Source organism: Diadema setosum, chromosome 9 (assembly GCF_964275005.1).
Source record: "Diadema setosum chromosome 9, eeDiaSeto1, whole genome shotgun sequence".
In the NCBI taxonomy this organism is placed as follows: domain Eukaryota; kingdom Metazoa; phylum Echinodermata; class Echinoidea; order Diadematoida; family Diadematidae; genus Diadema; species Diadema setosum.
Genome location: NC_092693.1, coordinates 6,727,720 through 6,742,867, shown reverse-complemented (window position 1 = coordinate 6,742,867; position 15,148 = coordinate 6,727,720).

Genomic DNA, 15,148 nt, shown 5'->3' with positions numbered 1-15,148 from the left:
AAGAAAGATATTATTCAGAGGGGTGAAGGTTCAGATGCAAGTTTTTTGCATCCAAAACTGGATAACGTAATAAAGCAACTTAACAAACCTGTTGGTAAAGAATACCTGGTTAGGTAAAGAAAGTATTTTGAATGGATCCATGCTTAAAGCTAAAGTAGGCCTATAAAATGATATGTATATATAATATGACAACATTTTTAAAGTCATTGTACAATCGGGTTAGTTTAACCCTGATGAACGGTCAATTAGTAAATACTACATACCCAGTTTGAGATAGGTTTATAGGTTTCACCGGCCGTGAAATTGTTATTCATTTTCATAACATGTGCATTCAAATTCGTACGTTTGAAGCGGTGCACCAACTTTTGCCAAACGATTACAAGTTTAATGCTTTCAAAATATATATGGGTGTAAGCATTCAACTTCGTGTTTGAGTGTAAGTTTGTGCATTCAAATTAGCGCGATGGGATCGATACGCACTTAAAAGCTCTTTCAATTTCGTTCTTGAGCTAGTGATTTTTACAATTGAGCATTCAATTCAGTAATGCACGCGTGCTACTTAAAAATAAGCAAGAGTGATTACGTCCAGCTAATCATTGAATGAGACTTCTAATTTTTATCTTAAATAATTTCATTACCATGAGCAGCATTTGTTCATTTGAACGTCCATATATTTTTTTTTTTTTGCTAAACATGTTACGAACACTTCAATACAAAATCCTCATCTTGTCATGTCATCACATGGCTTTCTTTATCTCTAATTTACATCTTTATTTTCATTAAGACCGTCATAAGTTATTGTGTTCATAATTTTCATTTTTGCTATAATTTTGATCATCATACTGCTTTTTTATCTTTATTTTACACATGTACGTACTTATTGGCATCATTTTTGTGATATCCACACGTGGGTATTTTAAACATTCAATCTAAAACGCATTACAGGTAATGTACTTTTTGATTGACATCATACAGGTTTGATTTGAATGATACTTTTGTGAACTTGTTTGCCCATATGCGATTTGAGTACTTGGAAGGAGGTGGCGCCAGGTGGAGAAATTTGGAATGGCGGTATTTCGATGTCTGAGCAAATTTGACGCAAATGAATGCTTCTGATATGAAATGGAATGTCAGAACAATGAAATTGGCAGGGAAAACCTATATCAAGCACGCGGAAACACGAATGAGCCAATTATCTAATCCGAAAGATTTCACATCCAGATATAAACCTGGCAAACAAAATCATGGACAAAAATGGGCGCAAGATGGTTAATGCCAGCTTTTTATGCGATACTAATGTTCCTTTCTTTAAGTCCTGATGTACTGATAATACAAAAATTTGAAGAAAAAAAGCGAAAGGGTTTGTTCCTTAGCGTATTATAACAAAAAGTCCACACAGGATTTCAAAATTTCTTCTGAAATACAGCTAAATTGATGGTTAGTAGTAAGAACCTCTTATGATGTGTATTTTGGTCTCCATATCTAAACTATGTGGAAGAGTGGCTAGCAGCACGGAACATCAAAGCCAGTGGAATGATAAGCATTCAATTGTCATGCTATAGAACCTACGCATAAATTTGCACAAATAACACGGAGATTCCCATCCTTCTCCATCACTTTCCTGATCACGTGCTGGTAGATCCTATTATGCAGACATAGCGATACGTGTATGGAAGCTTATGAAAGTAACCGAGAAGGACAGATAACTCTTTGTCTTCTCGTAGGGCTCTCTGGGAGAGCAGTGCCAACACTGAAGAGGCTATACCCTGAATAACTAAGACCGTTTTATTGTTATTATTATTATTATTATTATTATTATTATTATTACTGTTATTATTATTATTATCGTTATCATTATTAACATTATCATTGTTATTATCATTATCATTGTTATTACTATTATTATTATTATTATTGAGAAGGCGAGGAGGCGAGATCGAAGATGTATTCTCGATTTCTCAGAACTGAGAAAGCAAGAAGGCGAGTTATGAGATCCCCTCTTCTCGACCACTTGGTTCCGAGAAGACAAGATCTCGCAACTCGCCTTTTAACGTTCTTAGATCCAAGAAATCTCGGGCGCCCTTTATTTTCTTTTTAATAAAATAAATAAAAATGGAAAAAAAAATGAAGGGGAAGCCTGTAGTAGCAGAAGGATTTTTTTTTTTTTTTTTTTGCTTGTCAGCTGATTAAACCCGTAAATGGCACCGGAAATATATTTTTTTGCCCCCTCCCCCTTTACGGAATTACTGGATCTGCCCCTGTTCTCAGTGGCAATTATAACAGCTCTATAACAATGAGGATGATGATATTGGCAACAATGATATAATAAGAGTACTAACGATAACCATAGTAATGACAATAATAGTAATAATGATGATGATAATATCGCTAGGATAATAATGGTAGGACTCTCTAATAGAGCAGTGACAACAATTAAGAGGCTACCCTGGATGAAGAAGACATAGAATTATTATACTATATTATCATTATGACGGTAATTCTGCACGGACGTCTGCGATTTCCTATGAGGGGCGCCCGCGTAGCTCTGCCTTTATGCGTGGATGATGGATCAATCTTAATGCAAGGAGAATGGACAATTCGGGTTTGCTTGAAACTGTGATTATTCAATGTGATATGTATGATATTCTGTTAAATTTACCAGCTTATCTACAACTAGCCGCTCCATAATATAGCCTGCCAGTAAGACCAATGCTACTATAAGTAAAAACAGCAGTAACCTTTTCAATATATATATATATATATATGCAAATGATCTTATAGAAAAGGAAAGTGAACGATAATATATGCGCTTGACGGCATGCAAAGCTTTGCGAAAATCTTTATAATCTCCTACCTTTTGTTATGAATTTGAATGACAGGTACGACATGTGTGGGAGGTCAGAATTGAGATAATAAGCCACCGAAATTGATTTAGAAAGACATGGTTTTCATGTCTTTGTAATCTTTCTACTTGTAGAAATGTTGTTGATTCAAATTTGATAATCTCCAAGCGTAGGCGGGCTGATCATTAGTTGAGAGTATCATGTTTAATGGGTCATAGCCCACGAATAGCGACTAGAATGTGTGGCGCAGGTAGGTGCAGGGAATAACTATAGGCGACCTTGTTCGTCGGGGTTAAAACTTTTCTTTCTTCCAGATCATTCTCTTCGAATGACATGCGTTGCCATGGAGTATAAAGCTAGAACGATTCAATTGCATCCAGGAAGGATGAATGAGCATTGTATGTGCGTGTATGCGTGTGTGTTTCGGTTTGTTTTGTTGCTGTTGCTGTGTTTTAGACAGCGTTATTTATTTTTTTTTTATAATGATTTGCAACATCAATTTACGGGTGACATTTCTAGTATTTGACACCCCGACTCGCAGCGAAAATCTCGACACTGGAGAACACGATACAAAATCTAGCTCGGCCCTCTCGCCGCGCAGGCTGTGTATTATTTCCTCCCTTGCAACTGGACAGATTTACAGCCAGTATTCATGACTTCACGTTTTATCGCGTCTATACTCAGCTGAAGGGGAAAAAAGTCAAACACGGCTTACGCGGCAGGAAAGAGTGGCAATTTCAGCTTGCCTGTTTTATTTGATTTTAATGAAATACACCCGAAGTTCATGAAACACAAGCACAGGCTTTCGGCTTTCAAAGATTTCCTGAGATCGTAAGACAATTTGCATGATCAGCTGCAGTTCACTGAGATCAGTTTGAAAGCGTGTAAGACTCGAACAATCTTTTAAGGATAAACAGCTTTACTGGAATATTTGCTTTCTGGAGAGATAAACTATGAATTCACAAATATCTATTTCGTTTTCTTGTTTCCAAAAGGATAGAGGAGGCAAGTCATATTAGTTCTGGGAAGGAGAATAATCACTTTCACTTATACGACTGAGCTATTATCATGTATATGGCACAATTTCTAGATGAAAGAGTTGTTCAGTAGTTTTTTTTTTCTTTCAAATGAAAATTGTCGACAAAGATTATTTGAAATGAGAGTCGATTTTACATGAAGTAGAAACTAATCCTAAATCCCTTGCATGTTTCTGACATCGAGCAACAAAGCAAAGTAAGCGTACAGAGTTAGGGTATATTCCTGAAGTAGATTATGCTTACCAAGCTACAGGCATATTCTGGGAGCATTCTTCTATCCGTCACGTTGAGAAAATTCGGTATTTAAAAAAGTTCAGAAGAGAGAAACTCCACAGAAAATCGAAAAGAAGTCAATTTCTTTGCCCATGTCTGGCCTATTGGGCAGTCTATACCATTTAAGGATTCCATAATGTATACAGAGTTGGACATGAAATAAACGAATCATGGTATTTCTAGTTTTCCGTTTTTACCGAACACAAACAAATTGGAGGAAGGCTATAATATGATATCATCATTAATTCACAACTCTTGAAAGGTTTCCTTGCAAAAATATGATTAGAATTACGTTTTGATCTATAATTTAGCAACTTCAACCTCTTTCTCCCCAAATGTCATTAATATGCTCATATGAATTGTAAAGGCTGCAATAAGTTTTGCTAACGTGCGAAAGATAAATCTTTTTCTTATTGGTGTATTGTCCAGCAGGAAATTTTGTGACGATTCGAGTACGGTATAATGGGGGACTTGCTTACTAAATGTAATGACGACATGATCACCTCTGCAAAATGGGGTATCCGGGTGACGCTGGTAATTATAATGTACTAGACTTATGTACGGGCTATACCACTAATTTGTGAAGGAAACTAAAATTCCATAACACGTCATTTTTTTTTTACCTCAACCATTCTGTTCGTCTCATTTCCACTATTCATTCAAGCTAACTTGGATACGATGTGGAATAGCATGTTAGACGATCAGATCCAGGGATGGGTGGGGTGCACTGGGCGCCCCCTTTATTTTTTCCTTAATACTAAAGAAATAAAAAGAAAAGAATATGACGATTTTCGATTGTAGAAATTGCGCTGAACCCCTCCCCCCCCTTTTTTTTTCCTTGTCAGCCGATGAAACCCGGAAGTGGTACCAGATATTTTTTTGCCTCCCCCCCCCCCCGAATTCCTGGATCCGCCCCTGGTATAGATCATCAAACTCGTCTTGGATGTTCTGAGCGCAGTATGACGTCTTGTTGTTTGTGTCTGTTTACAGATGGGCGCCCCCATTCGCACTGCTTTGGCAATGGGCCTGGGCGCGTTGGTGCTCTCGAGCGTGCTCACACCTATCCAGTGTCTGACGAACACGAAATCGCATTGCTGGCAGGGGTACTTGACAAGGAGCAGCAGATCACCTTGCATTTCTCTTCACAAACGAGGCCCAGCAAGCAGTTCAAGTAAGATTTCGAACGGAATATTGTATATTATCAATACATACAAACACAGGAGCACACACGCACTCAAGCACACACACACACATCCTCACTATCAATAGCAGCTGCATGTAATTTGGCAGGTCACTGTACCCCCATGTTTTGTGGTAAGGTTGTTCTCTTTGTATAATAATGTATTATGTAAGTGGTAATATTTATACTTGTGTGTGTACGTATATGTGTGAATGTATGCATGTATTCGTTAATATCATCCATTTTCTATTTCCTCCCTTTTTGAAGAGACAGTCACCCTGCCTTCCCCTCCCCCTTTCAGTGTTATTTAGGGTACGCGTATGCTCGTTCCCTCCATTTGTATCTCCAGCACTACCAACATTTCTGAATCCCCTTTTCGCGGGAGTTTTCCTGCCTTGAAGACCTTCTCCCCCCCCCCCCCCAAAAAAAAAAAAAAAAAAAACACAAAAAAAAACAAACAAACAAACAAGCAAACAAACAACAAACAAACAACAAACAAACAAACAAACAAACAAACAATCCGGAACACTGCTCAATGTACCCCCGTCTCGGGTGATCTCTAATTATAACCCCCTCTCTCTCTCAGGACACAGTCACCTCCCCCCCCCCCCCCATCATGTAAGCTGTCATTGCAATAGAGGGTTCCTTGATGGTGTCACGATGGAGGACAAAACAATAGCGAAGCTATGCACTATGGAGATCGTGAAAACATTGACTTTGCATAGTCTCATGGACAGGTTTTTATTTATTGTCCTCGAATATGGCTGCTTGCGGGTACCCCTCTACACCCTGAGGAGAGATTATCTATGTTCAGTGCAGAACTCAATGCAGTCATCATAAGAAACCAAACAATACAAATGATCGAAAATAACACGAAAAATAAACATCGAAGAAAAAAATTCCAAAAATACAAAGCGAATTTAATTATTACATTATGATTTCTGCAACCCTAGATCGAAGACGGAATTTATCATTTGATACCTTAACGTCGACCGAAGGTGAAAAACACACTCCTTATCATTCAGGAAATCTCTGGTGAATAGTCAAATACGCCCCCCCCCCCCTTTTTTAACAATATTTTTTTCTTTGTCAGGCGAAAAGTAAACCCTATTTACTGGAGATGTTGGGAACGGGCATTCGATCCCACCTCTACCCCGGAGTGGGGGGGGGGGGGGGGGGGGGGGGGGTCACTCAGTGAAAGCCTTAAACTTGCTATGTCGGGTGTAAAGTTTCATGTTCACTCACTGTGGCAAATTTTAAAAGACAATGATTTGGAATTTGCTTGGTGATCATGTTAAGACCGTGGCGCCATGGGTGATTGAAAAAACTTTAAAGGGGAATTCCAGATCATTTTCATAATTTCACATCATGTAGTACATAAATCAACAGCTCCATGTACAGATTTTGTGGAATTAATTGTGGTTCTTGAGCAGAGAAACAATACTTTGAAAAACCTTAAACGAATTACACTGAACAAGGATGATGACATAGGAGGCTCACATATTTCAGAAATGTAGCAGTGTAATTCCATTACAATACCGCTTGCTTGCGAGTTCACCTGTGTATAATCTATGCATGCCTTCTTCTTTTGTTCTGCTTCCTTGAGCCCTAACTCATGCATTCTTATGGTGACTCTGCCATGTCATCATCCTTGTTAATTGCAATTTGTCATAAATTTCGAAAACATTCTTATTCTTCATCCCGATTATAATAAATTTGAAACTCTTTCTTCAGTATAACTGATTTATAGATGTTCAAATGTAAAATCTCCTTTAACTAAAGGTCTCCTTTAACTAAAAGACGCATGCAGTCAGACATGAAAACAGACAAAATAAATCCCGAAAATTCACAGGGATCTGTCACAAGAAGCAATGCCCTAAACCTCTGAAGGTCACTTACCTCCATGCAAAACAACGTATTATCTAACAAAGGCAACATCCATTACCGCAAAACATTGGTTGAAATTACAGGCATACATATACCGGGTGTCCCAAAAAAAAAGCGGAACGGTGGATTTTGCAGTACCTTGTGTTCTAAAAGTGACATATTTTTTGACATCATTAGAAAGAGCATCTTCTGCAGAAGACCATGATACCAAAATCATTAAATCATTGTTTAGTACTTTTTATTCTACGCCAATTTCTGTATATGCAGTCATTTTCAATTTTTTGCGACTTATGAGATATTAATTTGGGTGCGACACGCGTTCCATACAGTGAATTGTGTAAGCTCGTTGATCCATGTCAACAAAAGATAACGCTTCATATTGGGCGCGCGCGCACACACACACACACACACACACACACACTGTTTTTTCCTGGCCCGTGCCCAATGTCAAAGCTGTATCTTTTGTTGACATGGATCACCGAGCTTACCCAATATTCACCGTATGGATCGCGTGTCGCACTCAAATTATTATCTCATAAGTCGCAAAAATCCGGCGAAATTTGAATATGACTGCATTTTCAGAAATTGGCGTAGAATAAAAAGTACTGAACCAAATTCAATGATTTTGGTATCATTGTCTTTTGCGGAAGATGCTCTTTCTAATGATGTCAAAAAATACATCACTTTTAGAACGCAGAGTACTGATAATCCACCGTTCAGCTTTTTTGGGGACACCCGGTATATATATATATATATATATATATATATATATATATATATATATATATATATATATATATATATATATATATATATATATATATACATGTATAGTCTGTATACACATGTTCATAACTATGTATATATATATATATATATATATATATATGTAGAGAGAGAGAGAGAGGGGAGAGCGAAAGAGAATTAAGAGAATATACCAATTATTTTAGACTGAATATCAGATTTCCTTACAGTCATTAGGATTAGACCACCTTTATCTATTTAGAAAAAAAAAATGTAAGAGCCAAATACAACCTTTATCATAAATACCACACAGAGTAGCATTGTAATATTAAAGCAAAACAGAAGTCCGGACAAAAGATTTGGCGAGTGACGTATGCTTTGCAAGGATACAAACAAGTACAGTTTACGCATTAGTGACGCACGGCCAGCCCACGAGGAGAAGCTTGTAGAATTTTCCCCAGATTATTGTAGAAAATTATTGTAGCACTTTGTTCAAAATGCTTAATGTACTATCTAAAAAGAAGTTCTCGTCTGAATCTGGAAGTTTTGGTAGAATGTTCCGATTCTATCAGTATCTCGACTCGGGTCAGAATTAGATACAGCCATGTAATTTTCTATTTTACACACACATTATATAAACATATTTACAGTATATTATAAATACATTATGTAATCTCTACCTCCACATATCAATATACTATATCGGCATAAAGAATCTATAATTTGAATATATATTTATTCATATCTAAATCATAGATTCTTTATGCTTATGTATATATGATTATGAGGCCCCCATCCATTTCAAGCTTAATCGCTTACGATGGCGGTCTCCTGCACTCAATTATCTCTGTTATTTACTGAAGAATACTGCATATTATATTTCATTTTATGTTTTTTTGTGTATGTATGTATGTATACTGCTCAATGCAATCACTCATGACTATCTATTTGCGTGCTGTTATCGATTTATTTCACTACACTTGCTATCTTTGTCTTTGTACTTTTGAAATTTGTATTCAATTTGTATCTGATTGAATGGGGAAATAAATCAAATCAAAATATATCAACTCTATTTTTTGCTGTCTCTATCGCATTAAAAATTGTGATTTAAGGATCTACATTTGTTGATTTGGGCCTGAAAAGAAAAATTGCCCGTTTAAACAGGAACGGATCCAGAAATCCCTAAGGGGGGGGGGGGGGCGCCTTTACAATTTCTTTTCTTTTTATTCCTTTTGTTTTAACAAAAAAAAAAATAGAAGGGTGGGGGCGGGCCCGGTGCGCCCTCGCCTGGATCCGCCACTGCGTTATCAACTGAGATTTAGGAACTTTCAAACGGATTATTATATTTGATATATATATATATATATATATATATATATATATATATATACAGAGAGATACAGACAGAGACGGAGAGAGATAGCTTCTTCTTCTTTCGTCTTGCTTTCGTATTTCTTTCAATACTGTTTCATGAGCGTTTTAAAGCAACAAAGAGCTTAACCGAATTTTGAAAATTTGTTCGTCTTCTTTTCACAGGTCGACGCCCTCTTAGTGACCCACCTCGATTTGGCCGTCGATCAGCAGGTGTCCAGAAAATATCCTTATTAAATAAATTTGGTTTCAGTCAGCCTACGGTCAACATTGTTCAGCCGAGAGAAGGCATCTCCGGACTTCCTTTGAGACTCATTCACATTCTTCGGAAAATTTCGCAATCTTCGGAAAGTCTTTCAGACTCGGTGTCGATTTGAATCTCTGTCTCACAAACTCTGCTTTTATGTTAGTTACTCGCACACAATAGAAAAGAAATTGAGATAGACTGATTTTAGTGCGTAGAAAGAGCTGACTCTCTGTGTTCACTGGAAAATGGGCTCTTATCAAAGTCAAATACTGACTGACAGGGAAACGACAACTTTATTATTTTGTCCCAATTATTTTTCTTTAATGTCTTTGTCCCTTTTCATTAGATCATTTCCTAGAGATGTTCCGAGAGTGATAACGTGAATGACATTTCGTCTGTTTTTAACCCTTGCATTTTCTTTTGAAGCCATTTTTTATGTAACAATAATGATTTCACAATCATATCATTTTGTATTTAAGGGTCAGTTGTCTTCATAAAAAGATAAAAATGTATTATGTAATTTTATCTGACATTCAGTTATTTTTGAGTCATTAAAATATTTCCTGTCCAGTAAGAAATTTGCTGGACGTTTCACAAGATACATTAATGTTAAAGAGTTCAACTAGCTTGTAAAAGTAACATTTTGACTTGAATGCAAAGGCGTGGCAACCTCGTTTCTTTATCGGATTACTTAATCATGACAAAACAACGATTGAATATCAAAACGTTGCTGATATACTCTATCAGCGATAGAAGCCTCTCTCCAGTGTATGTAATGTTTATCGAACTCAAAGACATTGTTGTGTTACTGTGTTTTTATAATCTACGTGCAGTATCAAGCAGCAAATCATGTCTTTTAATTCCTAGCCCAATATTGTATATGTCATAACAGTAATGAATTTGTATTTACCTATAGTTTGCTCGCGTGTGCGTGTGTGTGTGTGTGTGTGTGTGTGTGTGTGTGATACGAAAGCTCAATTTTGAGTTCACGTCTTTTGACTTTATTGGTAATCTCTGATGAACCTATAGCTGTCACGAGCACTGCCAGTCAGAATCAGTCGTTTGCAAACTTCTGGAATGATCCTTAATCACTTTACAGTATGATTTGTTTGTGAATCCATCTATTTGTGATCAAATAACAATTCTTTTAGTCGAGGTTATCACCCAAATGCAGTCATATATGTCTTTTGATTACAATGAGGATAGGATAGGATGAAATTAATAACTGCGTTGTTATGATGATTCTGGTCAATCATCTTAAGCACTTCAAAACCTTTTGTAGAAAAATGTTTTGGAACAAAGTCTTGTAGTGTCTTTTCACTCTCTGTCGTCTGTGATAATGTGCATTATTCAGTGATATTGATTATAGGTCTTATTCCTGAATAGAACTTATCTTCAGGTATAATATTTTGCAATGTTTATTTTATTTCTCGTGATAGTATGTGGCCTATGTCGATTAAAACTTTGCTGTTTGTTTTTCATTTCATTTCATGAATTTAACTTACCCGGAAATTTCTTCACACTATGCCACTATATTTTAAGCACAGTTTTTGTTTCTTATTGTCCTGGTTGTGTACCTACAGTGTGAAAATCATGTTACAAAGAAAAGAATGAACAAATGAATTTCCAATAACATTTTGTCTTGGTGTCCTTCTTTTCTTCTAAATGAGTTATATTCGGCCACTTATACTCTTTGCAAGCCCAACCTGAATTTAATTCAAATGTTTGCATTAAAAGGAGAAAAAAAAATGTCCTGCGCATACCATACCTTGTTAAACCTGCATAAGGTGAGTGGAACAATAAGATAAGTAAGTGAGATATTACTGCTTATGCCTGATATTGTGATATATATATATATATATATATATATATATATATATATATATATATTTCATGCTGTATTCACCGACAGTTTATTTCGGCGCACAAATTTTCGAGAGATTCGCTCTTTCTCAGGTGTTGACTTGGTTTTTTATGATATTATCACACTAACACGTGGACAACTTACTCAATATTATATATACTGTATATATATATATATATATATATATATATATATATATATAATCCTCATTTGAGTTACTTTATTTTCCACATAACTTCACATATTTACAATTGCATTATCCACAAATATCCCAAATACACTAAATGTAATCATTTTGACAGAAAAAAAAAATAAGTGGTACATCAATGATACCAACCCAAGTAAGTAGCCTACATATTCTTAATCCAGTTTCATCAAAGCTTGTTTGGTTGCACTTCAAACTGATATAGAATCTCAATTTCGCTTTCAAATCTTCTACTAGATAGTGTACATTGAACAAGCATTTATTTCCTTCATTTCGTTCTTTGACGTAGTTCCTGAATGATAAACAATGAATTGGGCATAATTCAATAAAAAGTTTACTGATTTTATCTTTTTGTTACCTATATCATATCTATCTATATCTATCTATCTATATATCTATCTATCTATCTACATGCGTGTGTGTGTTTGTGAATATACAATATTTATTATGTATGTATATATATATATATATATATATATTTATATATATACATATTTATATTTATCTATTCATACACGCGTATATATATTTGTGTGTGTGTGTGTGTGTGTGTTTGTTTGTGTGGATACCTAACAAAACCCAGTTACTCAGTAATAAAAGCGATTTACAAATTTGGATTCCTGAATGGGAAAAACACACAATTAAAAAAAATATAAAAACTACTCTTTTATTTATAGCAAGTTCACATTTAAATGAGAGGCAACAGAAAGAGAAAGGATAGATCTCTTTTTACTAGGAGAATATGCTACTGTCAGTTACTGTATCATCATCACGTCTTTGTGTAAAGAGATATTTGAAAGAGCTCAATAACACGACTTTTAATAAGACGTGTCGACAAATTACAACTTATATTGTTAAGTCTGTTATACTCATTGAGAAAAATGTTACACGTTTTTTTTTTCCTGAAATGACACAATTGTAGTCACCGTGTTAAACGTATACAAGTAAGTAGTTCCTGTCAGTGTCTCAGAAGAAAAAAAAAAACATTAAAAGATTATCCATACGTGCCTTGTGTGTGGTTTTTTTTTTTCAATAAAAAAATGGTACTTGGCAGGGGCTTTTTGGGGAAGGCACTTTCACGCATTGTGGCGCCACCGTTATCAGATAAGATCACATATATATATAAAACCTCTCGTTGAGATTATCCTCCTATTCTACTTATCATACTTGTCCATTTGTGCGCACAGTTCAGGCAATTACATATACAGCATCGACAGTGTTGTAAAATCAAATTAATCATATTGCAATCGCAACATCTGCTCAAATCAATCACTCTGTTGTTTAGAAGGAATTGTTTCAAGTGAAAGATAAATCCTTTAAAAAAATAGCTAAGAAAAATCGAGCTGCGTTAGGAACAGAAATATACGATCATAATAATGGCATCAGTGGAGTATAGCCACATTTGAAATGCTGTTAATAATTTTTCATGCAGAACTTCTCGTACAAAAGCACGGGTATCCTGATGACATGAAACATCAAGATATTCTTTGTATTCTTAACATCTTTTATCCTCTCCAGCAAGACAAAGATATTGATAACAATCCTAAAAAGACACGATACACCCACGACTTCAAGATTAAATAGGTTCAGCTGGATGAACCTTTTCCGCAATAACAGCATGGTGGAGCTCTGCTATGACATCTTCACATGATCTGACAGGGTCGAATGTAGACTGATAGATAGTAAGCTTAAAGAGATGGTATAGTGTTGGTTGAGGTGACGATTCAGCTTTTAACTTTTTGCGAGATCCTTAGAAAACAATTCACGAAATGTTTAAGAGCATACAAGTGTAGAGGAATTGACATTTTATTTTAATGAAGATCCGTTTGAAATGGTTGAGATATCCAAAAGCAAAGTAATACAAAGCGATGTGAATAAAAGAAGGGTCCCACATTTTATTAGAAAAGCTGTGTTTTGGATATCTCAGCCATTTCAAAACAAATTTTTTCACCAAATAAACTTTGAAATCTTCCGAGGATTATAATATGCTCTTTCATATTTCAAAAGGTGTTTCCCATTATCTAAAAAAATAAAATCATTATCCCAAAATGTTGTAAAGCTAAAGCCCCATCTTAACTGAAACTGTATCATCCCTTTAATTGGCTGTAACAAAATTTGAAAGAAGAGAAAGAAAGTAAGTAACGGGTTTTACACATTGTTTTATATATGTATGTATATATATATATATTGTTTGTATGTGTGTGTTTGTGTGTATACACACACATAATTATACATGTAATACATATATATAAATATATATAACACTTTCAGTCACTTTCACTCTGTGTGTGTGTGGGGGGGGGGGGTGGAGAGGGGAGGGGGTTGCTCGTTTTCATTAGAAAATATCGAAGTTTACAGGTTGTTAATGATGACAAGTAATCTAGAACATTCGCAAATGTTACATTAATGATATTTGCATTCCAAAAATGAGATTCTATTCTCCATTTATTTCGCATTCATTCGTTCGTTCTTTCATTCATTCATTTTCTTAATTAGATACTTATTCATTATGCTGTAGATCAAAGTCTTTACCTAGACTAGGATTATTGATCTGGATTTTATCATAATTGATTCATTTCTTTTCCAGAATTTGGGCAGTATTCAATAAGTTTTGTAGTGAATATGTTATCTATACTCGGTGCGTTGAATTATAGCAAAATCTGAAGCTCTTCATAATTTCATCGCAAGAGGGTGCTCGTCCTTCTCTCTCACCGGTACTATTCAATTCTTGGAGCATTTTCATTGAATAGATGTGTGTCTTCATAACTCGGCATCAATTACCACTTAGTTACAAAGTCAGTGGCGGATGGGGGGGGGGGGGGGGGAGGGGGGAGGCAGTGCGCACCAGGCCCCCACTGTTCTAAGCAATGCTTGTCAATTGCAGAGGCACCAGTTATTGTTTGTCAGCCGATGAAACCCGGAAAACGATACGATTTGCACTGAAGCCTTTTTAATCTTATTTTATTTCTTGCTTGACAGTCGAAAGTACGAGAAAATTTTAATGTCTTTATACTCCCACCCCAGTCTCTTGACACCAAAACGATTCAATAAACTATTAAGTTTTGTTATCTTAAAAGGCACCTTCTACCGCGCGCCTGATATGCTCAATCGGTTGCACCAGCACTCACCTCACTCACCTTAATCTCTGTAGATTATAGTGTCTATACAATTTTTGTTGTCTCAATGTGATGGCAGAATGACTCTGGTTTTGTTTTTCGATAAGAATACATGATGTATGTTTTGCCCATTTTTTCCCCCTTCGTATCTTCAAGCTATATGCTTATTTGACGACAGTCTTCTGCATTTACACTCCCAATACGAGCGCCATAATTCAGTCTGATCATTTGATTCACTTTATCCCGAGTGGTTCCCAAGTGACGTGTCTTCTTATTCTTTTCTTCAATCTGTCCACATATATATTAATTATGTTCGGATGTACAACACTTTATGTTTTATTGTCTTGAAAAAAAAGAAGATGAAATGACTGGATTTTATTT